The sequence below is a fragment of the Centrocercus urophasianus genome, unplaced genomic scaffold, assembly GCF_019232065.1.
Source record: "Centrocercus urophasianus isolate 14NV4802_14NV808 unplaced genomic scaffold, USGS_Curo_1.0 seq_30, whole genome shotgun sequence".
NCBI classification, from domain to species: Eukaryota; Metazoa; Chordata; class Aves; order Galliformes; family Phasianidae; genus Centrocercus; species Centrocercus urophasianus.
Window position 1 is genome coordinate 1,548,689 of NW_024884867.1, and position 24,403 is coordinate 1,573,091.

Sequence of the window (24,403 nt, forward strand, 5' to 3'; positions counted from 1 at the left end):
TTGCGTCCCCAGTGCTGCTCAGGCCAGGAATGGGCGCTGGGCAGCCTGAGCTGGGGGAGCAACCAGCGCAGGGCAGGGGTTGGGGCTGTAAGGGCCGTTCTGCTCCAACTGTGCTGTGATTGTATGAGAAGTTTTGCGGTGCGGAGCAGCACAGTGCAGACCCCTGTGCAGGCAGCAGTGGGAATCTGTAGTTCCAGGATCCCACCGACAGCGTGGCATTTAATAAAATGTATTTTGGATACAATTTGGGCCTGTAATGTTGTATTTTAAGGGATGACAGCTGCACAGTGCAGTTGTTTTTCCTTTGAAACAACTAACTAGGACAACCAGTCACCCTTTAACGAGGCAGGCCTTGCTAACTTATTTCTGCAGGCAAATGAAATTACACACTTAAGGCAAAGGACACAGAGCAGTGGAGCCCACGGGACAGCTGAGCCTGCCAAAGCCAGCAATCCCCACAGTCCACTCTCTGGTTCCTTTCAGTTTTGGTTTCTCTCTGCTGTTCAGGGAGTTTACTGGAAATCACCAGGTTGACACTGCAGGAAAAGGATAATTCTTGTCAATAAATACAAGCTCAATTGCTCTCGAGAACAGATTATGTTAGTCAAGTTTACAGCACTCTAAACCCACAGAAATCAGGCATTCTTGGGATGAAAGACAGAACAAGTGAGGCATTTAAAGCAATCAACTCACTATGCTAGAGGTGCTCCAGTATCTCAGCTCTCCTCCTTGGCTGCAGCAGTCACCTCCAAAACTCCAGAGCCCAGTTTTATACAAAGCAGCCTAAAATGGAAACCACATCGTGCCCTCAGTCACGTGGCTAATTAGGAATGAGACTGAAATGAGGTTCTAGCTCCCGATCCCCCAGTCCAACGTGCTCAGAAACAGCGAGCAGTCAGCACCTTGACTTGCCATCCTATTTGTAAACACATTACGGCTGTCCCCGCTCCTGTGTGTCACACGTGGCCAGAGGAGAGAACAGGGAATGGGGTGGACGGTCCAGCAGCCCCACAGAGAAAGCTGCCTGCCTGCCTCTCTCCCCTAATGCTGCCATGTTCAGTATTTCCTTATTAGCAAGCTGCCATTTTCTCTCTAGAAAGAACGCAGCACGGAGAGGTTGTGTTCGTTTCACATTCCGCAGGGTACAATTGATTTGCAATTTAAATGTCATGGCAGGTTGTCAGGGAGCCTGCAATTTTAGCCAATCTTTCACCGTACCTTCTGAATTACTAATTTTTAAAATGAATTATTTATTATTTTTGTTTCTCACACATCACGTAGACGAGGCAGGCCCTCGGGCTGAACCCCAGCATCAACGTGCTCTGCAAAACACTTATCAGAAGAAAACTCCAGTAATTATGTCAGATCCAAGGTTTGCTCTGATTATTTAGTGGAGGATAATATTTGGCAATTGAAGCATGATTCCTTTGCAAAGGCATCTGTTTATTTCTCCTTCTTTGCCAGCCTTCCTCCAAAGCACTGGTGGAAAGTCTCCAAATGACTCAGTGGGCCCAGAGTCTGTCATCGGGCTGTTTTGAATCACTTTTTATTCCTCTTTTTGGTGATTTTTGCTGCCGTTGCCTTATTGATTGTGTATTATGCACTTGATTTGCTAAAGCGCTGTGAACTCTTGGAGCTCTGCCCACAATATTGGTGCCACTATGTGTGTATAACTGAGTTTTGCAATTATATGCGTATCATTACTTGTACAAATTAAATTTTAATTGGCAAACAAATAGAATTTCTATTCATTTCTGTAATCTCAGTGCAAATCTGAGGGAAAAGCTTTCACTTGCACAGCTCCCAGCAGTGCACGGTAACCGCTGGCCTCTGTCGCATGGAAAAGCAAAGCACTGGAAATAGCTTGGAAAAGAAAACTGCAGGAAAATCCTGCTTTCACAGTTTGCTCCACAGTGAGCTTTGGATCAGATCCTCAGCGCAGAACTCCTCCAGGCAAGAACACCTTGGAAAAGCTTTTCTTAAACAGGATCCTTATTTTGATATGATTCATGGACAGGAGGAAGTTGTTCAGTGGTGGATGTAACCATGAAATTATCAGATGTCCCAAGGCTGGGAAGAGCGCCCTGGTTCCGGTAGCTCTGTCACTGTTTAGACAGATATACACCAACAACTGCCTTGACTCTGCGTGCAAAGGACACTCCTGACTTGGCTAGCAGTACCACAAAAGCAGCCTGCTCACTTCAAGCAGTGCAAAAAGCACCGAGGCGAGCACTGATATGCTGGAGCTGCCCCAGGAGCTGTTTGAGGCCAGCCTGCTTTCTTCGTAGCCCATCCCAATCGCTACAAGATGGCATTCTGTCTCTCGGGCAGCACTAAGGTGTTCAAGGTCCCTGCATTTTCTCAAGTTCTGCCCCAAAGTCCCACGTGACGGCCTGGGGTTGCTTAGGATATCTGCTTATTTGCTGTAGTCACGGAAGAGAGCTGTGTTCCTCCCGCTCACACAGTCGTCCGAGCTGCTAAGGGGCCAGGAGTCGGCCCTCTTTTTCCTCAGAAGGAAATCACAGAGGATTTAAAGACAGCAGCCTGCCCACGTGGTGCTCACACACAGGTGTGAGGGCACATGTAGCCCTGAAGGACCATCGCTTCTCAAGGGGTTTTACAAATAAACAGAACGCTGAAGGGTTGTGATGGCTGCAAAACGTCAGCGTCGTCTGAAAAAGAGATGTAGCAAGAAGATGAAATTGCCAAGTCGTGGACATTGGTCACTGTATTTTCTGAGCAGCGGATACGCAATTAAAGTAACAGTGATGAACCACGTCAGCCCTGGGCTTTGCAATTTTTCACTTCAGCCCTACTTTTTCGGTTTTTTACATTTTCTCATAATGGCATCTATGTTATCTTCTTAAGGATTAACAGAAGCTATAACCCTTCAGAAGCATGTTACTGATAGTCATTAAGACTGAGGTGTAATCACTAAACTATCGTTCTGATGGATGCTACTATCATTTATTTTTCAATTTCCCCCCATCCTCCAACTAATCTCTTCTTAGCATCAAGTCTTGCTATTGGATATCTTTCATTTCGGGCACTAATGAAGGACACAGAGGATGGCCTGAGGCACCTGGTTCATTTTCTTCATGGCATTGCTTCTGCAAGGGACAACAGCACTGCTTCTCTCCGTGCTGGGAGGCAGCTGCACAACGTCCACCCGGCCATGGAGGGAAGGAGCTGCTCAACCTATGTGAGGTGTAATGGTGGGGGTTCACACGGGTGGGAGCTCCCTCCTCTCTGAGCTGTGCTTACCATAGTGAGCGCAGGCCTGAGTACTTTGTCACCCTATTTTCCACAGTATACAGAACTGCCAGCTAAAATAATGCTATTTTCTAATGATACTTGAAGGTGTCCCTCTTAGGAACTTCTTAAGGCCCTCTGTGCCCTGTGTTCTTCTGTATGATGGAATAATAACAACAATCCAGCTTGTGAAGGAAGCTTAACATGCTAATTAAGAAAAATGAATATTCTTTGTTATTAAATGCATTTCTCAGACTGCATCATTGTAGCAACACAACACAGCTTACAGTTGTCAGTTAACTTTTCTAAAAAGGCATTCCTTATGAAATATTTCAGATGTTTTACTTCCTTTTAGCTTAGAAAAACAATATGGATTATTAGTCTTTTAAGAATAAGAAAATAAGGGAGGTGAACATAAGGCTTCCAAGCATTCTGCCTATACTGGACTGCTGGTGCACCGTTGATATCGATGTCCTCAGCTGCTTCTTCCAGGTAGAGAAATGCCCTGCACAGACAAGGTGCCATTCATCACCCACACACGAATGCCCTGTGCTCACAGACCCAAGCAGAACTAGTATGTTCAATTCAAGTACCACGGCCACGAGCTGTCCTTCATTCCACAAACAGGCTGAGCATGTCTTCAGCTGGCCCGCTGCTTAAAACTGGGCTCTCATGTGTCAACCAGCTCACACATCAGTGCCAAGCCAGGCTCAGTGTGTTGTGCTTCTGCCTGGAAACGGTGCCCAGGGCCATTTTCAGTATTTGCTCAAAAATGCTGTAGCTGTTCCACTGATCCAGAAGTTCTCAAAGCCCCCAAGAACTTCAGTAATCATCTAAAAATCATCTTGATAAGTAGCCTCTGTCAAGACAACTTCTTGATGCCACATTCCTCTGGCAAAATGTCACTAACAGTGCATTCTGTTAACACAGGGATAGCAGACAGTCTGAGAACAAGAAACTGGGGAACATTCTGACAAAGACAATAGATATGTCGTAAAAATCTCATTAGTTTCAAGTTATTCATCTACTTTTCATTCACGGCATCCATGTTTTGGGTCTCACCAGAACAAATGGCAGAGCGGGTGCTTCTCAGCTGGCAGATTTTAATCAGGGGCAGCCTCACACCATGCAGGCCCTGATGTCCTCACCAGCCATAGTCCTGTTCTTACACAATCAGGTGTGTTTCGTCGTGTTTGAGACATATCTGACCTTACCGTCAGTTTTTCATCATTACAGAAACAGCCCAGGAAGACCAAGTTTGGATGTTTGGATCACCAGATGGTAACAAGGGCAAGAAAATGCCTAAAACAAGTTTGTTTTTGCCACTTCTCAGTGTGCCAGGTGCAGGATTGCACCTCAAATACAGGATGGGCATCTGCAGGAAGATGGGACTGGGATGATCCAGAACAAGAGGCTGCCAGCCTCCACCACAACCACACATCAATTTTAAATGCATTGAATATACAGCCACTGAATACAGCCACTGAATACAGCCACTGACTAAAATGACATTTGATTGTGACCGCAGCCCAAAGAATGTCTTTCCACACCAGGAATCCCTTTTGTCCTTGTCAGAAGCTAACTAGAGGCTCAGTGACTGTGTCTGAAGCACTAAGAGAAGCCTGGAAAGGACTTGCTGGCTCTTCAGGGTCAGTTCTCAGCTGCTGGGGGCAACTGCATCAGGATGAGGCAGCTCAGGGAGGATGATCGGAGCCTCACAAGTGGAGCTGTTGGAAGCTCTGATGTTCTCATGTTTCAGCCCAGACTCTTCATAGCCACCGGATACTTGTTTGCTCTTACACGACCATCACCCTTGCTCTTAATGGAGATGTGTTTACTTCTTATTCCCTGAAGTTTTGTTGAGAGCAACCATTTCCCTTCTTGGCATTCAGGTTTTTTGGCTAGACAAATTATGTCCAAATCTTTACAAAAGAAAAGCTCTGGATCACCCTGTCATTATCCTCCAGTCACATTTTGTCTCCTTTCAATAAAGAGACCAAAGCTGCGCTCCTAATTCCAGAGAAGGTTGCAGTAGAGCTTTGTATCATGGTACTAATATCTTCCCCTTCCTTTGGAAACATCTCAATTGATACGTGCTTTTTGTCACACTGCTTCATCTTGGGAGTCCTCAGTCATCTTGAGATCAGCAAATACACCCAGATTTTTCTCTTCTTCTGTCATTTCCAACAAGCTTGCAGCAGAGATTCCTGTTCACACTTCCCGAGCACATGACCGTGTACTTTCCACTATTAAATTTCATCTCCTTTCTGATGTGCCAGCACTCAGTGTTACCCAGATCATCCAGAAATACAGATATATCTCTGTGCTGCTAGTGCTTCCCAACCTTGTGCCGTCAGCAAATGCCATCAGCTTACTCCTACCTTTTGTTCCACGACCTGACCGAGAAATATTGTGTGAGATGCAAAGATTGTAAGTCAGTCTGATGGTCCCTGCAGTCCGATGCTCCATCTCAGAGAGAAGCAGAGATGTGCACAAGAGCTCAGCCACTGCCTCTGAGCCTTCTCCCTGGCTGCCCACACATCCACACGTTGTATGTCTGAGGTGACATCTCCACCTTTTCTGTTCAGCAATTTCTACCTGAACTGTTGCCATCTCTCTGTAGCTATCTTCTCACCTACAAAATAGCTCCCCAGATAAACAATACGTTTGCAGTGTTGCACTGTATTCAATATTCTATTAAATCCAGTTAGATGAAACCTGATGTAAATCAATTGCCTAGAAAAATATTATTGAAGAAAACTGCCAATTTCATGTAACCTATCTTTAGTAAAACTACATTATATTTCACTTCATTTTCTACTTACACAGCTGTCCCCAACTACTTCTTCCCTTACATTTACTTCTAATGCATCTAAAGTTCCTGAGGTCAGACAAATAGGGGTGTAAATGACTGAGTTGCTCTTTTAAAACCAGGCAGTGCTTCGGTAGCTCCTCAGTAAGTCCTTACTACCCTGACAAGTTCAAAACGTTGTATTGGGTAGATGAGGATATGCTCCAGATTTGCCAGAAGTGTGGGTATGGGGATGCCTTGTTCCCCAAGCTGCACATCAGGTCCTCACGAGCACTGCTCTCCCTTTGGGTGCAGTAATTTTCATTTCCATAAAGTAATTCACATTAGCTGTCACCCTTTGCCCTGATCTGTCATCCTTTGCCCTGATCCCTGATCATAGAAAACAGAACTAAAACTCATTTGACAGGAGGTCATACATAACATTAAAAAAAAAAAAACTGAAGCACAAAATGGAGGGAATCTGAACAGAAGACTTAGGGACTCTCCAAGCGATCTGTTCAGTGCCATGGAGGACAATCTGTGTCACTGAAATAAGTAGCAGGGAGCAAGTAGCTTTCCCTCAGTCCTTGCTGTCACTGCGACGGCACTGCAGCTTGCTCCTCTCCCTAAATACAGGCAGTGCACCCAGCAGGGTCTCCAGGATTCAGTTTTCTGAACTAGGTCACATTTGATCTCCTTCCAGGCACACTGCAGAAGCAACTGCTTAACAGGGAGCTTTCAAAATTCATGTTCTGCTTCCTGGTGCTGTCAACACCTGCCCTTTAGAACAGTTTTTCGTTGCATTTGGGTATAAACAGGCCAGAAATCCTGTTTTTCCCTTCATTTACCTGTATTTCTTTTGAATTTCCTCAGAAGGTACATATTGACTTTCAGACCACATTTGCATTCAGATGATGGCTTGTTGTTGGAAAAAAATCCCTTCAGAGGGGCTCATTAACTTCCTTTCAAATGTTTACTGTCCCTGACCAAGGAAGCTAGCTAGCAAACAACTCACTGTGTGGCTTCTATCTGAGCTTAAAGACACGGGATCCTGTATTTTGTGTTGTTCATTCTAATGCCACTTCCACCTTCAGCATGGCTTAATGACAGACCGGAGTCCATCTGCTACAATGACTAGCCTTGGACTCAGAGGGAGAGTCCTGCGGATAATTTAGGAGCACATTTTATAGTTAGTATAACTTCATTCCAGACCAAGGCAAACACGAGCAGGTGGAAATATCTCTCAAAAGCACAACCTGACCTACATAGTGCATTGTAAATTAAAGAGATGTATAAAAATAAAGCATTAACAATCCATCACGTTTGCAATAAGACCCAGATACGGTCCTGCAGCCGCTCCCTGCCACCTGCACGTGGCCGCCATTCCCCCCTCCAGCTCTGCAGTGCCCTTATGCTGCTCTGCACTCTTGTCCCTTTTGCTTTATCGCTTTTCTCCCCACTACCATGCACTTTCTGGCTCTCGCACTGCCTGCTGGCTCCCTGTTCTCCATTACCTCATGGAGGAGCTGCGAGCTGCTCTTGGCCAGCGCATTTATGGACAGCAAGGGGCCACACGTGTCCTTATAGCCAAGCCCCAGAATGCCACAGAAGCAAAGTAAGGCACAGGCTGTGTGCAGGCACCGGGTTTCCAGCTGGATCTGTAGTTTCTCCAAGAGCTTTTGGAGACCTCCTGAGGGGAGCACGAGGCAGGCATTGGGGTTCGGATCACCATGGCTCCTCTTTGCCCCAAGGCAGCTGCGTTCACCTGGGGGGCTCACTCACCTCACGGGGATCAGCCAGCTGAGGGCTGGGTCGTTATCAGGGGACTTGGCCACCTCAGGGGGATCAGTCACCTCAGGGCTTGGCTCAGGGGTCACGGCCATCTTAGGGCTCGGCCACCTCAGAGCTCAGCCACCTCAGGGGTCACGGCCATCTTAGGGCACAGCATCTCAAGGGGCACAGCCACCTCAGAGCTCAGCCACCTCACAGGGATCAGTTAACTCAGTGTTTGGCCATCTCAGAGGGCTCAGCAACCTCAGGGCTCGGCCACCTCAGGGGGCTCAGGGCTCAGGCACCTCAGAGGTCACAGCCATCTTAAGGCTTGGCTACCTCAGGGGGCTCAGCCCCCTCAGTTGGGGCTCAGTCACCTCACGGGAATCAGTTCACTCAGTGCTTGGCCACCTCAGGAGTCACAGCCATCTCAGGGCTCGTCCACCTCAGAGCTCACAGCAACACAACGCCCTCCCTCCCCATCAGCACCCCGCGCACTTCACCACCCCCACAGGGTTATAAAAGGGAAAGAGGCGGGTTTATCCTTCCCTTCAGGAGGGGCCGACGAGAGGCCTGCCCGCGTCACCTGACAGGAGGCGGCCGCTCCGCCCTTGGCAGCAAGGGGAGGGAAGGGGAGGCGGTGTCGGGGGCGCGCTCTCCTCGCCGTACCCGCGTCCCGTGCGGCCGCCATGTTGTGGTGAAAAGCGGTGGCGGCAGCCAGGAGCCCGGCGACCCCGGCCCAAGGCAGGAGGCCGCGCCCCGGGACGGGGTGAGGGGGCTCCGCGCCATGCCCGGCCCCGAGGTAAGGAGCCGGCGGGGGTCTGCGGAAGGGTTCGGCGCCGCGCGGGGGGATGAAGCGGGCCGGGGCCTGGCGGAGGTCGGCCGGGCTGTCAGGCAGGGCCGCGGCCCGGCACGCCCCCTCAGCTGGGGCGGCGGCGGTGCGGCGGCGCTGCGCTCCCTCGGCCGGGGGCTCGGCGGCTCGGTGCGGGGCTCGGCCTCCTCTTCCTCCTCCTTCCCGCGGGGCCCGGTGGCCTCAGGAAGGTGACGGTGCAGGGCCGCGCCGGGCTCCGGCCGTGCGCCGTGGCTGCCCGTACCCCGCCGGACGGTGCCTGCTGTCCCGGCCCCGAGCTCGGCTTGTATGCTGCTGTACGGGTCGGTGTGCTCACTGCCTTCATAAGGGGATTGTTAGGGCTTCTCTGTTACTTGTGGGGGCTTTAATCGTGCTTCTTCCCCATGTTGTTCTTAACAGTCCCGTTCTTCTGGTGGGATCTGAGCAGATGTTGCCCTTCTCTGGTGAGTACAGTTTTGTGCGAACCCTCCTGAGCCCATGCCGTGTTGAAGTTTTTGTGTTTTAAGGGAAGCTTAAGGTTTGGCACTGTACTTGTGTTGTCCCTCCTTTTAGAGAATGCTGCTTCACCAACAGATGAGCCCTCGCATTCCTTTGCATCTTTCTGTAGAAGGATCATTATGGTCCTTTTCAACCCAGACCATTCTATGGTTCTTTCTTTCCACACACCCCTTCCTTACTGTGTGAGGGCTGGGCACGAGCTTGTGCCTCACGCAGACTGAACATCTGGTACCTGCTTCTGTCTTAGCACTTCACCTGCCTGTTTTCTTGTGTGACAAGCCCATGTTGCCGTGTGCAGTGAAGCTTTCTCTTCGAGGATCTTGTCTAGAAAATCATGCGGAGTAGTGTGGAGCGATGCTTGACTTTATGGTGGGAATAAATGAATATTTAATTGCCCCAGTAAGCCCATTGGCAGGGGACGGCAGTGTGACTGAGGGAGCTGTGGCAGGTTTTGCGCAATACCTGGCAGGTTTGAGGCTTTAGATGGAGGGCTGAGGTGTGTCTGGCCTGTCAGTAAAGCATGTGTTGTAGTACTGAAAATCTTTCTTGGTAGAGGATGAAGGGGAGCTCGTGCAATAGAGTTTATAGGCAGATGAGATGTGACACCTGGTGTCTGTGTTGCTTTGGTGTTAGTGATCACAGTGGTTTTAGAAGATAGAACAAGTGCTTTCTTTCGTAGTACAGGAAATGCTGTGAACTCAGAATGTTGAAATCTTTGTCAGATAAGTAAAGGTGGGGCATGGGCTTCTGAAATGCTTCACTAAGAAGTTTCTGTGTGCTTGCTTTGGAGCTGGGGGAGAGGCAGATGTGCAGGAAAAATGTTAAACAGTGGAATTTTTGGCAGCTGTGCCAAAAGGTGCTCTTGTCTTATGTCAAGTCCTAAAGATTATAGGAGTGACATCTTGAGACAAGCTAGTTTTCTGGCTGGTAGTATTATCAGTGCCTATTTAGGAATTTGCTAATGTCCATTGCTTTTAATTGTCTGAGCTAAAAATTAGCCAAGTGTTAGCCTGCTTAAGAAACCACAGGCAAGGCCAGCTTGATAAGCTCTTGATTTTCTATCAGAATGGCTGTCTGTTCCTGAAGGAGGTAGAAGTGCAGCGTGTCCAAGCTTCCGAAGGTAGAGAGTACAGTACTTTATCTGAGATCTCGTTCCACCTACGTGCTGCACAGGATGATGGAGAGGAGTATGTTGTCAGCCCTTCAAGAGTAGGAGGTCTGAGCAGCGCTTGGCTGACAATTAATGTGTCCAAGTGGAGTAACTTAAGGAGAAAAGTATCAGTAGGCTGCCTGAGAATTGGGAAGTAGTCAGACAAGTCTGCTGGAGTGCAAGGAAGGAATAATTGTCTCTGGAGCAAATTGGAGGTACTGGGTTAGCATCTAGAAGTAATCTGGGATCTCTTCGCCTACAGAGGATAAAAGGTGGTGATGGCTGTTCCTGGTCTGGTAGCTCTCCACGAGGCTGTGTAGCTGGGTATAATCATGGGGCTCTTCTGTTTGGTGTCAGTTGTCAGAGCCTGTGACTGCAAATAGTACAGTAGTGCTTATCAAATATTGTGAACTGGAATGAAAATCCCAGGTACTTGAATGTGATCTTATTTCATAGCTGCTTTTATTGACCTGATCAAATAATAGAAGTTGTTTCTTTCAAGATGAGCTTCTAAGCACTAAATTGTTTAAGTCTGTTCTTTGCGATAATGTGCAACTGTTCTGCACGTGTACCCAGCTGAGGTAGCTGGCAGTGTAAGGATCTGCCTCTTGGTTCCCATATGGGTTTTATGTCTCTGGGATGCGAGCTTCCTTTGTAATTCTGTCCTTCTAGATATTAGTGCCGTAACTTTGCAGTGCTTTTAGGAAAGCTTTGGGATATGCCTAACATGCAGATCATTCTTGTGATTAACAGAGTTTTTAAAGACAGCTGTTCCTTTAGCTTTGTGTATCTTTGAGATCGTCTGGTGACTGAGTGGTTTGCAGGAAAGATCTAACAGGGAATTTAGTGCTAATTTAGGATTTGAAATACAGACTTATTAAAGGGTGAGTAAAGAATTGAAGACCTCGATTTGCAGTGTGTTATCACTTGTACCTTGGCTGCGTTAGTCCCAGGTCAGGCAGGATTACAGAATCGCCAAGGTGAGAAAAGACCTTCAAGATCACCCAGTCCAACCATCCACCTATCACCAATAGTGCTCACTAAACCATGTCCCTCAACACAAAATCCAAACATTCCTTGAATGTTATCATATCCAGATGGGTGTTCTGACTTGTATGTGTGCCAGTGTCTGCTTTGTGGGATGGACAAAAGTCATAAGCTACAACATCATTTGGTGCTGACTGCTCTTGTTCAGATTGTGTTTGATAACAGAAACAGCCAAGACTTTGTCCCCTCCCTTTGGGGTGGATAGCTGAGAACTACTGACAGAATGTGTTTGGTGTTACAGGATGCTGGTTTTTAGCTGGAGCCATAAGTGGCCTGGCTGTTCTTTCCTTTATCTGTTTAACAGCTTCTGGCCCTGATGTAAGGGAGGTGAACAGCAGCTGTTGTGATTCCAAGAGGTCATTTTATGCCGTAAGGAAGCCCTCAATTCAGTCTCTGCTGATCAGAGCTGGGGGAGAAAATCAACCAAAAGTTCCAGAAGTAGCAGAGGAAGAGAGGAGTGCAGGCATTATCCTTTAGAAACCAGTGTACCTTTTGTCTTTAGTCTGTTCTGGTATCTGGATTGCATTGGTGTATGAACTGGAGCTGCTCTGCTCAGTGCTGAGGAATGATGGGGCTGCAGCTCTGCACTGTGCAGGGGGAGCTCAAGAAAAAGAGCAAAACTAAGGGTTTTTTTGGGATGCTGAGATAAATGCATTATTTCTGGAGTCATCAATGTTCTCCAAAAAAGCACTTTATAAAGGACTCATTTAAAATATAATTATTGATACCTAACTTTGGCTAATCTTTGATTTTAATCATAAAGTTCAGGAAGTGGCAGTTGATTTGATGTGCATCTGATAGCAAGTTAACTGGACAGATGCTCCCCAGGTCTTACTGGGAAGAACAGAATATCTGGGGGACAGTGATCTACGTGGGAGTTCATGCTGCAAATACAGGATGGAGCTCGTGAGAGGAGAGGGGCCTCTGAGCTCCTGAGGATGGCCTAGAAGTTGGTGGCTGTGTGGGAAAGGTGATACAAGTGTGTTTTAATAAAGAGCTTGAGTGTTCTTCTCCTTTGTGGGCCAACACATAAATGTCAAAATTCATAAAGTACTGTTCTGTTTATCATCTTCTGGCTGAGCTTTAAAACAAGAAGCTGTGATTGCATTTTTAACTCTGTTACAGGAAATATCCATTTAAATGCTCTCTTCTTCCTGCTGGGTTGGATCTTGGGCTGACCAGTGTAACTGTTACAGCCTGCAAGGCTGAGGCAAGGTTTGGATGCTGTGTCTTGAACTGGGGCAGTTGTGCAGATGCACACAGACACATAGCAAACTCAAGGCTGATAGTACTTGGGAAGTGTTGGATATGTTGAGATTTCTGGGCTTGTTTCAATTTCAGAAGTGAAGTTATTCTTTACTGGTGCTATCTCTAGCAGGTGGGCAAGATCTGCCCTGTCAGATCCTGCTTTCTTTGGGCATTAGTGGGAAAAGACTTTAAAAAGATACTTTTAACTGCTTCCTACTTTTCATAGAGGCAACATTGTCTAAGTAACACACTGCACCTATCCCATTCTCCCATGCTGCATGTACAGTATCCACTGGGCTGGCACTTCTACCAAAGGCTTCCTTCCTTGGGCCTTGGCCTGTTTTAAGAACGTGGGAAGGTTTTTCATTTGAGAAAACTAGTGAAAAGCTGTGCATCGTGGTTTAACTGAGCTTTCTGAAAATAAAATCCCTTGAAATAGAAAACTCCACCAAAAATGTCTGTCTGTAGGATATTTCTTGTGTGTACAAGTCTAAGCATCCTGTCTAGCCAAATATCTGATTGTTCTGGAGCAGTACAAGCTGCAGTTCCTAGAATGTAATCAATACTGAGGTAGGTGAGGTTTTGTGGAGGAAGACTGTTGCGTTGCCTTAATTAAGTCTGTATCCAGAGCATTACTTCTGTATTCTACCTGAAGAGAACAGTTTCCCTTTTCCTATACATGTAGAATTTGGCTCCAACATCAGCAGGGCAGAGGCAGGCTCCAGGCAGCGTGAAACTTCTCTAGTGCTGCTTTCTGCTCCTGTGTGAGCCCCTGGAGGAAGCTGCTCCTTGCTGCCTTTTCAAGAGGAGGACAAATGCATGTCTGCATGCTGCAGAGCACAGCTGGAAACCAAGAGTCTGGTCTGACGACCAGCTGCTTTGGTTGGCTTTCTGAAGCTGCCTTGGAGCAGGAGGCAGGACTTGCCTGGGGACGTGGCTCATTTGCTCTCTCCCCAGCTCACTCCTTCATATCACCCCGAATAAATCAGAAGCCTTCCAAGTCCTGTGAGAACAACTCTTCAGTTTCATCCAGTTTGACTGTTCTGTAAGCAAGTTTATTTTTTGTACAGCTGTAGAGCTGCAGTCAGGGTTTTGGGAAATAGATGGAAAGATCTGATCCGATCTACACCTACCTTAACTGTGGAGTCTTAAAGTGCTACTGTCTTAAAGCAGACACTACATGGATAAAATAACTGAGTATTTCTGAAATGAAGCTTCAGCTGTGGTGTAGAAGCAATCACAATGATCCTGTCTATTAGCTGATCTAGTGCCGGTCTGGTGTGGCTTATGCTACCACTGCCAGCTTTCAACATGACTGCTAAGCTGCTCGTGGAAGTGGTTGTGGGTGAGTTTGAGATTAGAAATTGTTTCTTTGGAATTTCCTATCTGCTAGTCAGGCTGGGGGACCAGTAGGCTGACTCCTTGCTCTCTCTGCAAGTAGACCATGAAAGGGAACAGCTTGTTGCTGTGGCTGCCTAATTTCATTTCTTGCAGCCATAATTGAAATAAATGTGTACCTGGGAAAGCTCTACTTATTGCATTGCTATCTGCAAGCACGTAATTGCTATCATTGAAACGTTAAACCTGAGATAAAATGAGATGCTGGGAAGCTCTGTCATGCCTAATTATACTGTTTGCATCCTTCATAGGGTGTTTGTTTTGAGACCTCTTCAGACCCAGTTCTGGATTCTTGCAGCTGAAAACTGCCTTCAGTTTTGCTTGCCTCCAGCCTTCAGTGTTTTCTCTAACTTTCAGAACTACAGCTACCAAAGTTAGCTTTTGCTCTTCTGTGGGTTCTCGAGGTTCAGGCTTTTAAAATATTTGTTTCGGACAAAGAACAGATGATGCCAAATGGGAAGCTGTGAGATGAAAGCTCCATGCCGTATCCCAGAGGCAGATCTCATTGTGCATTAATTAGAAGACATTGCTCCATCCGTTCTGTGGTCAGTTTTAGTTTGAGTAGAGCAGAGATACTTTCGTAAGTCATGAGTTGACAGTCCTGCTTTTATTCTCCATGAATGTATTTACTGCTTTTATGGCACTCAGTGGTTGTGGATGCCACCACGTTACCTATAAGCTTGTCTTCAGCACTTCCTTGGTGTCTGACGGGCTTCAGTGGCCGAGCAGATCCTCCCTCACTTCTGAGCAGCATGCTGCTGAATGGAGGCATTGCTAATCATCTGATCCAAGTCTTTAAACGCACCACATTTCTAATTCATTTTGGTTATTTGTCTCTAATAAGTGGAACTTGGAAGCCAGTGAAGCCTACTTAATGTAAACTTGTAAGCTTATTGCCTCTGCCTGCAGATCTCCTGGTTTCCATCTGAGTGCTGTGCATGTTTTTCTTGAGTGGATAAGCTTTTCATCAAATGAGTGACTAATCCTTATCACACAAATGTGCATCATTACAATTAAGAGTTCCTGCTCTTTAATTGCTTGGTGATTGGACATACTAATCATGAATATGTTTGAGAATTCAATATCTTCGTTTTCTCTCATTGCTAATAGCAGGAATTTGCTGTGAACGGTGCATTATATTCTGGTTGGATACCCATTATAATTAAATTCTCATCATTGTCTGTGTTCAGTGAACCTTTCTTTGAGTGACTTCCATAAGAAAGTACCTTCTTGTGCTTTGGGAGAATCTGAGCTCTGGGGAAAAAGGGGAAAGATGGGAACAAGGTAAATATTTTGAGGTCTGGTGTGTTTTCCTTATAGGTTTGGCTAATGGCTTATAGCTGTTTCCTAGAGCAGAATACAATAGCTAGCTTGTTTTCTTTTACTTTGGACTGGAATCTCTTTATCCCTTCATACTCAAGCGTGAGTATCACATGATTTGGAGGTGTTTGCTTAGCGTGCTTTGCTGCTGCAGAGCATCCCTGCACTTTACAGATGAGTAAATCAGGACTGCAGGGAGAGCAAACATGGGAATGTGCCGTTCTGGAGGTGCGTGTCAACAGTTGTAATGCTTCATTGCTGTGTGTGCCCTGGCAGAAGCAAGGGGCTGTGTCAGGTCAGTTAGACCTCTTGCTATGAGGAGATCAGCTTTCTGTTCTGGATGTCCTAGCTGGCTTTATAAAGAAAGCTGCAGCTTCAGTTTACTGCTGTGCGCCTATATCCTCCTTATACCTACAGGTGCTCAAACTGCGTTTGGGGTGTTTGTGTAGAAATGGCCTGGCAGGAAAACTAATTAGAGGTTCTTTCAGAATCTGAGGCATTGGAGGGAGTCTAGCTGTATAATTGCTCATAAATGCTTGTTGAAGTGAAACAATTTTCAGTGTTCATACGCAGATCATCTTAGAAAAGAGCTGAAATTAGCTGCACGACAGTAACAGCACACCTGGTCACTGCATTGCTGCGTTTCCTTTCCCTCAGGCTTCAGCAGCTGGAACAAAAATACTTTGCATGTGTTTAGAAGTAGAGTTTTTTGCTTTTAAGCAGTAGGATGGGTTGTGGGACTTGAGGGTGACTCTTTTCTAGTAAGAGGAAGTTTATCACTGGGGCTTTCTACAAATGGTCAGTTTGAGTAGTGAATTCCCTAAAGTTCTATACTACGACACTGAACTGAGGATGGAATCAAATTCCTGTGACTTAGAAGATACTAATCTTGACTTCTGGTGCTCCTTTTACAGCATCTGGTACGGTAAGAGCCCAGTCACTGTTGGAATATCTTCAGTGCCTCTACCAGCAGCTGAAGCTTGCTTCTTCCCGGGCTGTTTCACTCAGGTTGAAAGAAATATAGGAGTAACTAGGGGAGCTCTTGCTTTGCTTCTCCCCTCAGCTTATTAGAGAAGCCATAGATAACTTGCTGGGGTGAAGTGCTGACTGGCAGGCTGGTTTGAGCTGCGAAGCTTTCAGTTGCCAGGCTGTTCCAAGTCCTCGGAGGTATTGCTGTCACATAGACACTTCTGTGCACGTGTGGGAGACTGGTGATAACCTATGACAAGGGACTAAGGGTGGGAATGCTGGAGTGATTTGCTGAGATAAGAGCAGTGCCAAACCTGCTGCTTGTAATAATTCAGCTTGGAGTAGAGAGCAGCCTTGAAACCTGCCTGGTGCGCTGCTTACCTGCAGAGGTTGTTCAGTCCATCAGTCGCTGCTCTGGATGGTGCCTGAGGTGGGTGCGTTGGTGTGCAGTGCACAGCCTGTGGCTTGGTGGCCAGGGGACGAAGGGATTTTGCATGAGGGAACAAGTCCAAGGTCGGTAGAGTGCAGACACTCTGAGCTATTTCTCATCTTCGTGTCTTGCGAGCAGCTTCTAGCAAGCTGTTTGTATGGGTACAAGTGCAGGTGTTCCTGCCCTGCGAGGGGCACACCCAGAAAGCAGTCCTATTAAAATTAATAGTGCTCTTGCATCATTCTTCAGGCTGCCGTGCTCTCATTCAGCGCTAAGGTATGAAGACTTTTCCTCTTGCATAAGGCAACTTGGTTTGTTCTGGTTGAGGAGGAAAGAGTTTGGCAGCTCATTGAAGAGTGAGCTGTATGCTGTTGTGCCCTGTAGCTTATTTTCTAAACTATTTCAAGCTACTGTTCAGCTTTCTAACCTGTCTTACTATGTACAGCTGCCTGATACTGAGCTACTAATTAAACTGATGTGGTGATTATCTGGTCAGCCCTTCCTGAATGCAGCTCCTTTACTGCTTCTAGCCTACTTCTTGCTACTAGACGTGGTTTGTTTGGTACTCAAACTAGGGACCTAGCAAGGTTAAGCCTCATGTCCTCATTGAACTTATTTTAAAGGCCCCAAAATTATGACAGGCTTAATCTTTGTACCCTTATAGTTTCTAAATGCACATATATATGTAGCACTTCTTGCTTTTTATTCTTTCCCCAACAAGAGTTGGTTTCTAGTCTAATCAGAAACACTGGTTGCCCTGTCAAGCCCTGTTCATCATTAATGTAACAGTTTGAAAAAGCAAACCAGCCACCAAACAAAACTCCCTCCAAACCCAGAAACTTCTTAATAAACTCATGCAGTTCAGTAGTACTGCTGAGCTGACTGACTTCACTCACAGGTGAGGAGTGAAAGCAAAAACAATCCTTAACAAAAGGAGTTAGTCTCATTAAATGCAACTGGCTGTGATGTGAGTGTGAAGAGATAAGAAGGGACTTTGGCTTTTTGTGCAAAAACTGCTATGCCAGGAGTAAGTACCTGAGCTGGGAAGAGTCTAAGCTTACAGTTTAAAGAGACTTAATGCCAAAAAACCTCCAAAAATTTGTTTAAACACAATTCTTATACTGAATCATACCAAGGTAACTATAGAATTCCTAAAGCTAGTTTGAATTTGCAGGCTGGGTTTGGAGAGCAGTGTGCTTCCAGAGGTGCAGAGAACGCTCAGGTTTGTTCAGGTAGGTTGGTGAGTAGCAGAGGTTTTCACACGGAAAGCTGTGTTGTTTTTCCTGTAAGCAGTCAGGAGCCGTTGCTGTCAGCGCTGTGCAGTGCTGTGTGCTGCCAGTTGGGCTCTGCTGCTTGTGAAAGGTCAGCTTTTGAACCTCCGTGTATCAATAAGCAGTAAGCTCCAAACTGATGTTCTAGCTCTGTGTTCTGGAACTGCAGACCTGCTAGTGGTTCTGGAAGACTGAAGAGGAAGGGCAGTGCTGTCTGTGTGGTTGGTGTTCTTGAGATCTGCTGGGCAACTTGCTGAAATGCGAGAGGTGAAGGAATACCCTAGGGTCAGTTTAGAGAGGGCTTGCTGAGCTGGGTGGAGAAAAACTGTGCTTAAACAACTCGATGTGTCAGGTTTGCAAACAGAACCAATCAACGTCGTATTTCGATAGACAGGAGTCAAGTTTTGTGACTGTTTTCTGTCCTAAGTGACTTCATGCAAAGTGTTGTTGAGAGACTTAACAGATTGTGCTTGTTGAAACAGTTTCTACATTTTGTAACAGATACAATGGATTCAAACCTGTCTGAGGAATGTCCTGTCCTGCTCATTAGCCGACTTCTGAGCAGCCATTCCACCTATGACGCCTCCAAACTCATGCTGATGGCTTGGGTACTTCTAGTTCTTAATAGCAGCTTAACCAGAGTGTTAAAAGTTCGAGGGATGCTGATCTTTCTGTAGTGGGTGTGCAAACGTGGAAGAGAAGGTTGTGAAGTGGGGAATCCATGGTTTGTGCTGTGTGACAGCTCAGCCTCTGAATGGTATTCAGACCATCTTTGCCATCTTATAAAAAGCGTGTTGCCTGCTGCTCAACTGCTCCTCCAACACAGAGCTTTTTGTAACCTTTGAACTCTGTAAGGATGGAGTAGGAATTTGTCCTGTTAAAACCTGCGTTGGTTTAAAGAGCTCACTTCTTACTCACCTGTGTCCTACATCTGCAGATCTCAGTTACTTAAATACCAAGGTGTGTCCCTCCAAACCCAAGTGATTTTTTTTTAGAAGTAAAAGTGACCTGTAGCAAACAAAGCTGTACCTTCCTACCACACCTCTTCCGCTCTTCACTTTTAAGTATTGAACTGGTTTAAAAAAAACCACCACACTAGAAGTGTTTGGACTACGATGAATGGAAGTGACCAAAGGCTCCAACTCTGAAATAAGAAATAAGCCTAATTTGTCTAGTTAGGTTTGTTCCACTTACAAACCTCAGTGAAGGTTTTGTGTGAGAACAGGCTTGAGTGAAGTCCTTCCTTGGTGTTTTGTGGTAGTCTGAAACTGTCACTGGAACAGTGCTGATACTGATTCACCAGCTCATCGAGGTAAATGCTTCATCACAGCTTTAATTCCAGCGTTCTACGTCCTTGTCACTAGTGACACAGCAAGAAATTAGCATCTTCACCTTCTGTGTTGCTTTTGTCCCCAGTCCCTTGCATCCTCTGGCATCCACGTGCCATCCTTGCTCAGTATGACTGCATGCTCTGAGGACTTTTTCACGCCATGCTTCTGGGCCGAGGCTGCTGCGAGCAAAATGTGTAATGAGTGCTTCTTCAGTGCTTGGTCTTCTGTGAACAACACTGTCTCTGTGCTAATGGAAGTTGCTGACTTGTAAGCCTTCAGTGGGCAGAGTGCTGCTGGCACGCTGTGCGATAGGTAGCGAGCTCTGCAGGTCATGCGGCCGAGCTAAGAATACAGGTTGCCTTATGGCACTGGAATGCTGGCATGAATCCTGGTGCAGGGACAGCAGGCTATTGGCAGTGCAGCCATCGCTGCTGATTTTAGTTACCTCAAAAAAATGCGAGTGTTGTGTCGTGAGGGTTTGCCTCTGCTGCCTGGCACAGAGGTGGCTGTGGCACTGCTTGGGCTCTGCTGGAGATTTATGCAGGAAGTGGAAGCAGGTGCATTCCTTTCTCAGAGACCTGTTTTATTAATTGTTAACTGAAACTGTTACAAGTTCTGCTTTTGGTACTTGCAGTACTGTTTGATATGTAAGCTGATGAATGTTCATGTGTTCTCCACAGATAAAATATGCCTATTCTTTGTGGGGTGTGGAGCAGAGTTATTGGATTTGTAGATGTTGGGGTCTCTGTATAAGTCAGCTGTCAGAGCAGTGCACTGAGCCTTGTGCTGGAAGTTACTCAGTAACTTGGATTTGGTTGTTGAGCTGCAAGTAATGGTGCTGGTGAAACGTAGCAAGGTTAAATGAGAAATGTACAAACAGCAAATACCCAATTCAGGTCCTGTTCCAAAGGGTAATAACACCTTACCTGGTAGTAGTATCATGTGCACAGTAGCGTGGCTCTGAGACTAGGAATTTGGTACTGCTGTTCAGTACCTGGGCAGTGAGGATAATCTCTACAGTTTCATTGAGTGTTTTTATGGTTCTGTAAGGAAAGTTGTTCCCTGGGAGCTTACTAGAATGCTGAAAAAGCGTGATTCCTGTGCAACTTCTTACAAGGGAAATGGAATATATGCATTTCTGTGTTTGCTGTGGTGTAAGTTACTTCAGAATGTTGGCAGATCCTGCTCTGTGGGATCGTGTGTCAGTCCGAGCTAGAAGCTGGTCTGCTAGCACATTTAATCTAGTTTTGATTTGTCAAGATCTCAAAGGTAGAAACAAAAAGCACTTTGTCCTGGCTATTCTCGTGGACACTGACACTTGAATCACTCTTTCTAGTTGTCTATTCAGTTATTTCCTTAGCATGCTACTCTCGCTGACTGAGGCTCATTGTTTAGTAGTAAACCATAATTGGGTTGCTTCCATTCAAAGGCTTTCATCTATAGGTTGAACATCTCATTCTGCCAATTTAAATGAGTTATCTGAACAGCTTCGAGCTCAGGCTCATCAGTGTAAGTTAGCGAGGCTTCTCTTATGACTCCAGCAACTCATCTGTGAAACAAAGCTGTGCCGTGCTGAGCCTCACTGCTGTCTTCCATCACAGCCCTGGTGCAGCCTTTTCCTCGGTCGGATAGGGGTGAACAGTGGGACTGGAGGTATTTCTTGGTGGATACCAGGGGACAGGGCTGCTTTGTAGGTCATGCAGCTTCAGTTGTGAAGCTCTGTAGAAACAGCAGCTGGGCAGTTCTGGTGAACTCTGCAGAGAATCATATATGCTTACTGGTGCTTTCTTTCCGACACGATGCGAATCTGACAGAATATCCTGGAGATCCAGGTTTTAGTTCTTCCTTTTTATGTTACTGTAAACATTTCTCCCTCGCTGCTATTGCACAGCTCCCCAGCTGTCTGCATGCACCAAGAAGTCTGAATCTTTACCTTGCTGTGTAACTTTTTTCACAGTTTTTGGAAGCTCCAAACATCAGGACTTGAAACTTCTGATGCATATTCAGCCCACGTGAGAATTTCCGTGACCCTTGTAGGTGATCATGATGTATTCAGTCTAAAGCAATCGAGCTTAGTTTTCCTGCTGTTTACTTTAAGCTTTTCAGGCCTGTTTGTGTTTACCTTAGTTAAGCAGTAATAATTGTTAAAGCATTAAACTGAGCTATCATATTGAAGGACACGCCAACCAAATAAACATTATTGCGACTTCCTGATAATGAAAATTCCAATCGTGTAATGCTTGATTTAATCTTTAAGCTTGGAGAAAATGGGAGTGGTGATGAGGATCTCCTTTGTAACTGACTTTCAGTCAGCTAGGTAATGCATGCAAAAGCTTGATATGTGTGGGGAGAATTGCTGTGACCTTATGACTACTGAGGATAACAGCTATTTGTTATGTTAATACAGGGAGCAGCTGAGCTACTCCTTCACATTCTTTGGTGTTCATGCTTGGTGTCCACTTGAGTTTTTTAATTGCTGGTGCTTCCCCAGACTGTCTGGATGATTTTGTTTGCTTCCTTATAGCAATTGCCTAGATATGTTTAGGTTGGAAACTGGGGAGTTAAGAACACGTGCTGCCGTTTTCCATCTAAATCAGATGTAGTCAAGCACATGCCTTTCTCTCGCAGAGGTTGTACAGAGTGGGTCAGAACTAATCACTGGTGGGATGTGGGCCTTCTGAAAAGGAGGCTAGATCAGATACAAGCATCTGGCTTTAGATGAGAAGCATCTTATTTTTGGTCTCAGTTTCAGCTAATATGAGTATGGCACTAAGGATGATTCTAGTAAAGGTGAATCTCTTGACTGCAGATAGTTCAGACAGTTTTCTTAGCATAACAACTTAAAGATTGCTGTAGAAGCTCCAAAGAGCTCAGCTGGATGTTGTATATAACAGCTGACTCACTGGAGAATGTACAGTGCTCCTGCTTTAAGTTTAATCACGTGCTTACAAGTCAGAATTGTTAAGGCTTCCATCCTCCCAAGTTAGGGCATCGGTTCTGTTTCATTGCTCTCTTAAATTGCACACTGCCTCAGACCTGTTTCTTAGCTCACTCTGTGCTGTGTGCTCACCTTCTCTACTCTCTTGCTTCCAGCCCTGCAGGCTGAAGCACAGCTGTATGCTCTGCTGCTCAGCTGATGGGCGTATGGGCACCAACTGAGGGAAGCATCTCAAGGCTGCTTCTGCATGGCAGTGAGTGCCTGTCAGGTGATTGCTGTAAGGCTCAGACAGACCTGCACGCAGTGCTCCTGACTGAGAGATGCTGGGTGGTGATGCTGATCCCCCACCAGTTCAGGGATTTCTGCTATAGCAGGAACTTGCCCCGGAGCCAACTCTTGATAGTGCGTCCTGTTAATTTTTTTCTCTTCAGAGGTGCTGCTGTGGAATGAGCATCGTATCTGAAATGCTTGTATTTTGAGCAGTTATTGCAGAGTAGGTTGATTGGTTATAGAGCAATAGTGGTTTATTGAGTTCTTGGATACCTTTAAGATCATTATGGTGGTTAGCTATCGTGTTAGCAGAACCGTTCTAAATATACTTCAGCACTGCATTCTTGACAGAGTAATTGTGATGCCAGAACTTGATTCCTGATTAGGAATACATCTTACATATGCATGCACGTGAGAATGACAGAGCAGCACACGTTGGACGTGAAGGCAGTGCTTCCTCAGTGTGAGCTGGAGCGTGTGGTACGAGTCTCCTTTTGCTTTTGAAGCATTATACAAGCTCAGTAATGTGTGGCTCTTCAGAAGTGACCGCAAGCTGCAGATTTTTATGGGAAAATCTGACTCCTTCAAATGAGAATGCGTCTTGGTTTCTGTGCTCTGTGTAGGAAAACTACTTGCAGAGCTTGCTCTGGGTGCTTTCATTGCATGTGCCGTGTCAGGAAGACACTTCAGTTGTTTCTACCTGCATTACAAGTCCACCTTCTGGTTCTGGCTTCAGGCTCTCTGGCTTTTCCTTTTCTTAGATTTCCCCAGTTTTCTTCTCCACTCTCTTATTCCTCATTTGCTGAAGTGTTAGAGGCGAGTATATCTGCAGGTTGCTGTAATGCGCTGGTCTGACTGTTCAAATGTCTGCTTCTGTCCCAAAGCTTGCTCTGAACTGTTTGCTTAAGCTAAAGGGAATGTACTGATGTTCTGGATGGGAAGGGACTTGTATCCCAGGAGTCAGACTATCTGAAGGATGCTGTCTAGCATATCTACCTGATCTCATTGAGAATTGATACATTAAGTTACTTTGCTAGGAAATTAGTAAAATATGTTTTTAAATACTGTCTTTAAACTGCCTGGTCAACCTGGAAGAGCTGGACTGTCTGACCATCACTTGTCTGGAAGTGCTCCAAGACAGAATTGCCGGTGACTGGGGAGTTTGTCCCTTGCTTCGGAGTTACCTGTAAGTGTTGTGAGTTTTTGACAGTGCAGTACAATGTAAAGTTGGAGATGAGGGAAGTAAGTGAAGATGTGCTATTACTGATGTGCTATTATAGCTGCATTTCCATGCCTGTGTAAGACCTATACATTAAACTGCTAAAACCTTCCCCCTGCTTTCCTCCCTTTCCTGTGGAGGCAAAACAGCAGGCTTCGGTTCCTCTGTGTCTTGTTGCTTTAATTCTTCCTAAGGCTGCTTTCAGAGTAGCTTTGCTTCATGCTCTGGCAGCCTTGCTTGAGCTGTCAGTGCAGTCTGCAGGCCTCTCACTATGAATACTGCTGGCATAGCAGGTGACTGAGCAGTGGAAGCTTGAGTAAGTCTCTCACTGGCTGATTCTCAAGTCTGACATCATATCCAAGAAATAGATGGCTCTCTTTCACCATGAGGATAATGAAATAATTCCCACTGTGTTATTCATTAACTCACGTTTCATTCAGGAGCTCCTAAGGATGGCAAACATGCTAGAGGTGAACTTGCATAAGACTTCTGGCACTCTTTTGTTAAGATAAGCAAGAGTTAAAGCTGTGGCAGACCAAGCTTATACATGGCGGCAGTGCCTCGCTGAGGCAGGTGCTATGTGGTGTATTTGGTGTATTGCACTTACTGACTTTCCAACTGAATGGTTTTGACTTCCAGGAGGTAGGCTGT

At 46.0% G+C, this 24,403-nt stretch overlaps 1 protein-coding gene across 6 annotated transcripts in view; it reads left to right on the forward strand.

Moving 5' to 3' along the window:
* Positions 1-8,450: 8,450 nt before the first annotated feature.
* MTMR3 (myotubularin related protein 3) overlaps positions 8,451-24,403 on the forward strand; it is a 74,592-nt gene continuing 58,639 nt past the window's right edge. For 2 of the 6 annotated variants that reach the window (XM_042828966.1, XM_042828967.1), the window contains exons 1-2: positions 8,506-8,615; positions 9,063-9,106. The gene's annotated coding sequence lies outside the window, so the exon portion shown is untranslated. Of the gene's footprint in view, positions 8,616-9,062; positions 9,107-24,403 lie in introns of all 6 variants that reach the window. The other 4 variants (XM_042828964.1, XM_042828963.1, XM_042828965.1 and 1 more) reach the window with 3 other exon arrangements.